The following is a 9,711-nucleotide window of genomic DNA, read 5'->3' on the forward strand; positions in this document are numbered from 1 at the left end:
CACAGAAGACTAGAAAAGTTGATTCGGTCCACTGCTGTTGATGTAAGGCCAGGGCATAATAAATTTCAACACAAACATGACAAGGCTTGGAAGGGAGCTTTTTGGTGTGAAAATCAAGCACTCTTCTGTGTGCAACCTCAAACGAACTTGAATATGGGCAGCGAAACACCTCATTTCATCCAGCATATACTCATTGAGTAGCTCCAACTTCTGAGTCGCAAACAACTTCCGGCGACGACCAATATGAAGAAGCGTGCGTCGTCCCTTCCGTCCCTCCTCCTCCCCATGTTTGGCCTTACCGTTGTTGTCGCAACCATTGCCACCGGCAACGACCAATTCGTCTTCTCCGGCTTCACACAATCCAGCCTAACACTCGACGGCAGCGCCGTGGTCACTCAAGGCAGCCTCCTTGATATGTCCGACGGCACCAACAACGTCAAAGGTCATGCATGCTATTTACCCCACTCCTTTGCACTTCCGTGATTCATCTAGCGGCAAAGTGCAATCCTTCTCGGTCTCCATAATCTTCAGCATCGTCGGTACATATCCCGACGTGAATGCTAACGGCATGGCCTTCTTCATCGGTCCAAGCAAGAATTTCTCAGATGCGCTGCCGATGCAGTTCTTTGGGATCCTGAAACAGAAAAGCAATGACAACCTCTTGGTGATCGAGTTTGACACCTTCCAGAACCCTGAGATGCAAGACATCAATGACAACCACATTGGCATGGACATCAACAGCACCTTCTCCTTGCAATCTCACATGGCTGGCTTCTATGAGGACTCCAGTGGTGCCTTCAAGAACTTGACGCTGAATAGCGGCATGGAATTGCAATTGTGGGTGGACTATGAGGAGGAAGAAACAAGGATAAATGTGACTTTGGCTCCAGTTTATGTGGCAACAAAGCCCTTAAAGCCACTACTGTCTGCAACCTGCGACCTCTCAACAGTACTCACAGAAACGGCATATATTGGCTTCTCATCCACGGCGGAACTTATGAACGCTCGCCATTATATTCTTGGATGGAGCTTTGGCTTGAACAGGCAAGCTCCATCCATCGACATCTCCAAGCTTCCTAAGCTACCTCGTGTTGGACCAAAGGCCCAGTCCAAGCTCTTGGTGATCATACTACCAATAGCCACTGCTGCATTGATCCTCTGTATCGTCAGTCTTGTCATTCTGATGGTGCGAAGATGGCAAAGGTTTAGAGAGGTGCGCGAGGATTGGGAGAGAGAGTTTGGTCCACATTGATTCTCATACAAGGATTTGTTCTATGCTACACAAGGGTTTAAGAACAAGAACCTAGTTGGAGAAGGAGGGTTCGGGAAGGTATATAAAGGGGTGCTTCAGCTGTCCAAGAAGGAGATTGCCGTGAAGAGGATGATCTCTCATGAGTCAAGACAAGGGATGAAGGAGTTTATTACTGAGGTCGTTAGCATTGGCTGATTGCGACATCGCAATATAGTGCAGCTACTTGGTTATTGCAGGCGAAAAGATGAACTTCTATTGGTGTACGATTACATGTCTAATGGTAGCCTTGACAAATATATACACTGTGAAGATCAGTACAAGCCCACCTTAAGTTGGGCTCAGAGGTTTCAAGTCATCAGAGGTATTGCTACTGGTTTGCTCTACCTCCATGAAAAGTGGGAGAAAGTTGTGGCCCACAGAGACATCAAGGCAAGCAAGCAATGTTCTCCTCGATAATGAAATGAATGGGCGGCTTGGTGACTTTGGCCTTGCAAAATTATATGATCATGGTACTGATCCACAAACCACTCATATGGTCGGCACAATGGGGTACCTTGCCCCTGAGCTAGCACGCACAGGCAAGGCATCTCCTTACACAGATGTGTATACCTTCGGCATGTTTCTTCTTGAAGTTACATGTGGGCAAAAACCTACCATCAAGCAAGATACAGAGGTAAATCAAGTTTTCTTGGTTGATTGGGTCCTAGAACATTGGAACAATCAATTGCTTAGCAAAACAGTGGATACACGGCTCCATGATGACTACAACATTGGTGAAGCATGCCTCGTGCTGAAGATAGGACTTTTATGCTTGCACCCATTTCCTTCTTCAAGGCCTTGCATGCGAGAAGTTATGCAGTACCTCAACGGTGAGATCCCACTACCTGAGCTGAGGCCGACACAGCTGAGCACGGACATACAAGGCTTGATGCAAGACAGTGGATTCAACCTATCTGTCACGTCTTATCCCCAGCTGATGTCAAGCTTCAGCACAATGTCTGATTTCTCTGGAGGACGATGTTATTGGCAGTGTTGGTGATTGTTCTGCTCTAACATGTACACATGTATGTGTCCCAAGGGGAGAGTAAACCAAGAGATTCTCTGTTTTGGAAAGGTTTAATGAGAGTGAAGGATGTTGTTGGTATGGCTTCTTTGGGGTGCATACCTTATTACCTTTGTTGCGGTGCAAAACAAATTAAAAAAATTGCATGTTTAGTGTAATATAATCCAATATAAGGCAGAAAAGGATAAGTTACTATCCTCCAGAGAGGCTTTCTTCAGAAAAATAAACTAAAGGTTGGATCTACCCTAATTTGTACTTCAAACATTAACTGTATGATATTTCCCTGCACTGCAACTTAATAAGAACACTCATCAACTGATGCAAATACACCCTAGCACACCCGAACAAATTTTCTGGCCAACTAAATTAAGAAAATACATTAATATATATAGGTACCAGTAGTAAAACAAGATAATCAAATATGCCCTTGTGAATTATTCCCTCCGATCCATAAAAAGGGTCGCCTATTTAGTTGTACTAACTTAGTACAAATGGGCGACACTTTTAATGGATTGGAGGGAGTATGACTTAGAACATCAAATATTCATACGTACCTGTAGCAAAACAGAAGACCTTCATGAGCAACATTGTCGTCCTGGCCCTTGGCATGAACCCTGAGCAAATCATCTTGCTCCCTATATATCCTTCTAGATCCCCTCCAAGTCACCAACCCCACGAAACCCACACAACAATGTGTTGTAGTTAACATCAACCAGACCAATTCCCTTCTGATCCATCTCGAACATCACCATCGTCCCCGACTACAAATCCCTTGGTCTCACATAGGTCCCCATGAGCACATTGGGAGCTCCATGGTCTGGGATCACTCCGCACAGCTCCATTTCATCAAACAAGCGGCGTGCACAAGCTCCGTATGTCAGCATGCATGATGAAAAACCTGGAGCGTCATCTTGCAAGTCTCCCTTCTCTCATGGCAGACAAAGCAAGATCGCCGTGTTTAGTTGTTGATAAATTCCTACTGATGTAACCACCTATATAATCTAGCTTGCACTTGATTTTGTCCAGCCGATCACATTTTTATTACGGATTTGCTAGGGAACAGTCACCTGAGAAATTTGTTTTCTCAACCGACGGCCGAAAGAAACATAGATAAGTACTCGAACGACCAAGTTACATCAGCAACACGGTGGTTGGTCTTATGGTTTGTGTGTGGTCCCTCTATTGCAGAGGACGGAGGTTTGATTCTCAACCTGGCATTTGTTTTTCTTTTTTGCTTTTTGTTCCTTTTTGCTAATTTATAACTCGTTTCGTTTTTGTTTGTAATTTTTGTTTCTCTTACTTTTTTCAACTTTACATATTTTATATATTTGCACAGACGTAAAATAGCAGTATAAGAGTGAAATTTTAAATTGCACGAGAAATTTTAGGTGCAATTCTAAACGTTGCAATTCGTATGTCAACAATGTGAAAAAAATTCATTTAAAAAACATTTTCTTTTTGTTAAAATGTCCCTCCCATTTCACCTGCAATTTTTAGAGTCGCGCATAATTTCACCTGTAATTTTTAAAATCGCGCATAAACTTTCACATGTAATTTTTTAGAATCACACATAAACTTTTAACTGCAATTTTTAGAATCGCACACAAAATTTCACCTGCATTTTTAGAATGCACATAAAATTTCGCCTGCAATTTTTAGAATCACGCATAAAGTTTTACCTGCAATTTTTAAATCGCACATAAAGTTTTAACTGCAATTTTTAAAATTTAATTGCTATTATTTTTGTTGCCTTTTTTCTTTTCTTAAAACACACACGTACACACACACACAGACACACGCGCACACACACACGCAACGCAACGCACGCGCCCACACACACACAGAGTACTGATCGACACACACATAACAAGCACGCACACATGCAAAGTACTGATCGGACATTATGCATGTAGCAGTGGAGAGCTGGCCGGTCGACTGAGAAATACTATTTCTCAGCCGACTGAGCCCTAGCCAATCCCTTTTTATTAGTATGTACAGCTTAGCTATAAGAAAGAATAGGGGGAAATTCCACCTTTCACTCAAAAAAGAGGGTTAAATCCTAAAGAAATAATCCAAAATAGGAAGAAGCTTTTTTTTTTCAAATTCAATTGTTTATTTCTCTCTTATTCCAAAATTCCCTGAAAATCCAATTGAATTTTTCAATGGGGTTAGATGATTTGTTTTTAATATTATTACTTTATATCAACTGGTACCCATTTATTAGTATAAGTATTGTGCAGAGTATACAAGAAATAAAATCTGGCAAAATAACAAGTTTATTGATTAAGTGCAGAGAGCCAGAGAGGCTCAGCACAATGAGTGATTTTTTTTTTGCTGGGTATCGTTGCATGTTGCAGGGTCACCATTCTTTAGCTTGCTCCTTAAGATTTTTATTTGACAAAAATGACAGCACCGATTCATTAATTAAGAGTTGGAAATTGCAACACGCAACACGCGTGAAAAGTTTCCTCAATATGGCAACGGTCTTGCTGTGCTGGCTTTAGTGGCGCTCCTTCATGATCAACAAGCATGATGTGCCATTTCGGGAAGTGGCTCTTTTGCTTTGAAGATAATACGGAGTACTGTTTTCCTGCTTAGCACGGAGGATTTGCCGTCCATTTTAATCAAATTGTTTACTTTATCCATGAATCGACCTCAATGCTCGTGAGCTGGACCAACCAGGAGGATCCTTTGGGGTGACATGACCTCGACAGCTATCTGTGTGACTACACATATTCTTCGTTCGACTATAATAAAATGTGCATATGGTTTATACTTAGAGTAAATTACAAAAGAAGAAAAGTGTATCGTTCATCCTTTAAAATGTCCAAAAGTATGCAAATGATGTCTTAACTTTTTTTTCATATATTTTTCGTCTCTCAATTGTTGATACGGGAAAACAATGTGAGAAAGTGTCCTATCCATCCCTTACATATTGTAGTTCACCACAAAGCTTTTATAGTTAGGTGGTAGTGACTGAAGAACCCGGTCAATGCCTAGTTCATTAGGAATCCCAATTCCCAGTTGTCTCAGGCGGTCGGCGTACCCAGACATTCTAAGCACGTGCTCGCTAACGGAGCTGTTCTCCTCCATCTTACAGTTAAAGAACTTTTCGGGGGCTTCATACCTCTCTGCACGGGTTTGGGTTTGAACAAAGTATTCAGTTCCCCAATCATAGCAAATGCCGTGTGTTGCTCAAAACGCTTTTGGAGCTTAGGTTCCATACCAAGCAAGAGGCTGCACCTAACTGCATTGTGGTCCGCAGATTGAGTCAGCCAAACGTTTCTAACGTCAGCAGACTCAGTTGCTGCGGGTTCTGCACCAAGCGCTGCATCAAAAACATAAACCTTTTTGGCAGCTTCGAGGATAATCCTCACATTACGGAACCAGTCCGTAAAGTTGCTTCCATTGGATTTCAGTTTATCTTTCTCTAGGAGAGTATTCATATTGAACCTAGTACGATCCATTGATCTACATCATTTTTGCAAAGACAATTAGACTATGTTCATGATAATTAGTTCAAGCTAATCAAATACTAATGAACTCCCACTAAAATGAACATCCCTCGGGTTGTTTAGTGACACATAATCCAAATCCACTACACCAAGTCCGATCATCACGTGAGATGGAGTAGCTTCAATGGTGAACATCATCATGTTGATCATATCATTCATATGATCATGTTTAACCTTTTGGTTCCTTGTGTTCCGAGGCCATGTCTGTACATGCTAGGCTCATCAAGTTAACCAAAGTATTTCTGCATGTGTAAAACTGGCTTACACCCGTTGTATGCGAATGTAGAGTTTATAACACCCGATCATCACGTGGTGCTTCAAAACGCCGAACTTTTGCAACGGTGCATACTAAGGGAGAACACATTATTATCTTGATATTAATAATGAGGGATCATCTTATAATGCTAAAGTCGTAAACTAAGCAAAATAAGATGCATAGAAGGGATAAACATCACATGCATAAATAATGTGACATGATATGGCTTTTCTTCATGTGCCTTTGATCTCCATCTCCAAAGCTCGGGTATGATCTCCATCATCACCAGCCTGTCGCCTAGGTCCTCGGGCGTCAAGTATAGTTGCCTCCACCAACTATTGCTAGTACAACTATTGCCGCTATTAGCGATAAAGTAAAGTAATTACATGGCAATTAAAACGTTGACACGAAAGTCATACAATAATTAATGAGACAACCATACGGCTCCTGCCGGTTGCCAAACTCATCGACATGCAAGTTGTGAAATATTACAAAACATGATCATCTCATACATCAAATATATTATATCATATCTTGGCCATACCACATCACATGCCCCTGCAAAAACAAGTTAGACGCTTCTACTTTGTTGTTGCATGTTTTACGTGGCTTTAGGGGCTGCACTAAAAGAACCGTTCTTACTTATGCAAAAGCCACAACGGTGATATACAAATTGCTTATTAACCATATAGGCCTCCCATTGCAAATCAGATTTCAACTATAGTGGGAGAGACGGACACCCGCCAGCCGCATATGCAATACAAGTTGTATGTCAATTGCGGAACCGGTCTCTTGTGCGATGACAAGTAAGGTTGGTCCGAGCCGCGTCATCCCACTATCCCGCAAAATCCGAAGTGCACAAAAGAGGTAGCAACATGAACATCAACGCCCACAACCAAGTTGTGTTCTACTCGTACAAAACATCTACGCATAGATCTAGCTCTGATACCACTGAAGGGTTCGTTGCATGGAAAACAAAAAATTTCATACGAGATGTGCGGAAGAAACCCAAGATCATATCTACTAGATGTAAGTAACGAGAGGGATAATGAGCATCATACCCTCGTAGACCACAAGGCGTAACGATCACGGGATCGTTGTTAGCGTAGTGGAACTTTCGATGAGATCAATCTCAGTGCAGAAACGACGTCACCTCCTTGGTATCCACACGTTCAGCTTCACGTCGTCTCCTCCTTCTTGATCCAGCAAGCAAGGGGAAGAGGTCGATGATATTTCAGCAGCACGACGGCGTGGTGGTGGCTATGGTGGAGAGCTCCGCGGACAGGGCTTCGCTGCGCGCTAGAGAGGAGGAGGAGAGGGGCTCAGGGGAGAGAGATCTAGCTGAGCGCTTGGTGTGTCCTCTCCTCCTGCCCCTCACCTCTATTTATATAGGGGGTGGTGACCAGGGTTTGCCCCTCCTCCAAGAAATAGCTAGGGCCGGCCAGGGGAGGGAAAGGAGTCCCGAGAGGACTCCCTCCCCACGAACTCCCCACGTACGGTTCTCCACCGTACGGTGGAGTTGTTCCTCCCCTTTCCCCCTAATGGCCCATTAGGGGATAACTAATTAGATTGCTCTAATAAATTGCTATAAAGCCCAATTAAATTCGCAGAAATATTCCGGAACATTTTAGAACCTTTTGAGAACTTCCAGAACCTTCTAGAACATTCCCGGTCGATACCGGAAAATATCCCAAACTTTTCCGAAACCCTGAAACAGCTTTCCCATATATAATTTTTTATCTCCGGATCATTCTGAAGCTCCTCGTGATGTGCTGGATCCCATCCGAAACTCCGAATCAATATTCGATATCACCATCTATTATTTCATCGAACCCTAGCGACATTAAGCGTTAAGTGTGTGACCCTACGGGTTCGAGAACATGTGGACATGACCGAGACACCTCTCCGATCAATAACCAATAGCGGCACCTGGATGTCCATAATAGTTCCGACATATTCCACGAAGATCTCATCGGTTGAACCACGATGTCGAGGATTCAATTAATCCGGTATTCAATTCCCTTTGTCTCGCGATATATTTCTTGCCCGAGATTTGATCGTCGGTATCACCATACCTAGTTCAATCTTGTTACCGGCAAGTTCTCTTTACTCGTACTGCTATATAATATCCTGTGACTAAACACATTAGTCACATGCTTGCAAGCTCATTAGGATATTATATTACGGAGAGGGCCCAGAGATATCTCTCCGTCACATGGAGTGACAAATCCTAGTCTTGATCCATACAACCCAACATGCACCTTCCGAGATACCTGAAAAACACCTTTATGATCACCCAGTTACGAGATGACGGTTGATGTCCACAAAGTATTCTTTTGGTACTAGGGAGTGGCATGATCTCATGGTTTAAGGAAATGATACTTGACATAATAAAAGCATTAGCAATTTAAACTTAAGTGACACGATCAAAAGCTATGCTTAGCTTTGGGTCTGTCCATCACATCATTCTCCTAATGATCTGACCTCGTTATTAAATGACAACACATGTCTATGGTTAGAAAACCTTAACCATCTTTTAATCAACGAGCTAATCTAGTAGAGGCGTATTAGGGACACGGTATTTGTTTATTTATCCACACATGTATTTACTTTCCTGTTAATACAATTATAGCATGGGTAATAAACATTTATCAAGAACAAGGAAATATGATAAGAACATATTTATTATTGCCTCTAGCGCATATTTACAACAGTCTCCCACTTGCACTAAAGTCAATAATGTAGTTTACATTGTAATATATCTAACACCCATGGAGTCTTGGTGTTGATCATGTTTTGCTCGTGGAAGATGTTGAGTTAACGGGTCTGCGACATTCAGATCCGTATGTACTTTGCAAATCTTTATGTCACCATCCTTGACATATTCACGAATAGTGTGAAACCGGCGTTTAATATGCTTGGAATTCTTGTGAGACCTTGGCTCCTTGGCGTTGGCTATGGCACCAGTGTTGTCACAGTAGATGTCCATAGGATCCAACGGACTCGAAACCACACCTAGTTCGGATATGAACTCCTTCATCCAAACCCCTTCCTGCGCCGCTTTTGAAGCAGCCATATATTCCGCCTTAGTTGTTGATGCTGCCACAACGCTCTGCTTGGAACTCCTCTAGCTAACAGCACCACCATTCAAAATAAATACGTGTCTGGATTGAGACTTAGAGTCATCCGGATCAGTGTCAAAACTAGCATCGACGTAACCCTTTACGACGAGCTGTTCGTCACCTCCATAAACGAGAAACATTTCCTTAGTCCTCTTTAGGTACTTAAGGATATTCTAAACCGCTGTCCAGTGCTCCATTCCTGGATCACTTTGGTACCTGCTAGTCAAACTAACAGCATGAGACATGTCCGGTCTAGTACACAGCATAGCATACATAATAGAGCCTATGGCTGAAGCATAGGGGATACTATTTATCTTTTCTTTATCTTCTGCCGTAACTGGACACTGAGTCTTACTGAATATCTTACCTTGCAACATGGGCAAGAACCCTTTCTTTGCTTGATCCATTCTGAACTTTTTCAGAACTTTGTCAAGGTATGTACTTTGTGTAAGCCGTATCATGCGCCTTGATGTTGTTGGGAATATGCCCTAGAGGCAATCATG

General features: G+C 42.5%; 1 pseudogene; it reads left to right on the top strand.

The window, feature by feature from the left end:
• The first annotated feature begins 206 nt into the window (after positions 1 to 206).
• On the top strand, positions 207 to 2,396 carry LOC100837166 (annotated as a pseudogene).
• The last annotated feature ends 7,315 nt before the right edge of the window (positions 2,397 to 9,711 follow it).

This window comes from Brachypodium distachyon, chromosome 2, assembly GCF_000005505.3.
Source record: "Brachypodium distachyon strain Bd21 chromosome 2, Brachypodium_distachyon_v3.0, whole genome shotgun sequence".
Lineage (NCBI taxonomy): Eukaryota > Viridiplantae > Streptophyta > Magnoliopsida > Poales > Poaceae > Brachypodium > Brachypodium distachyon.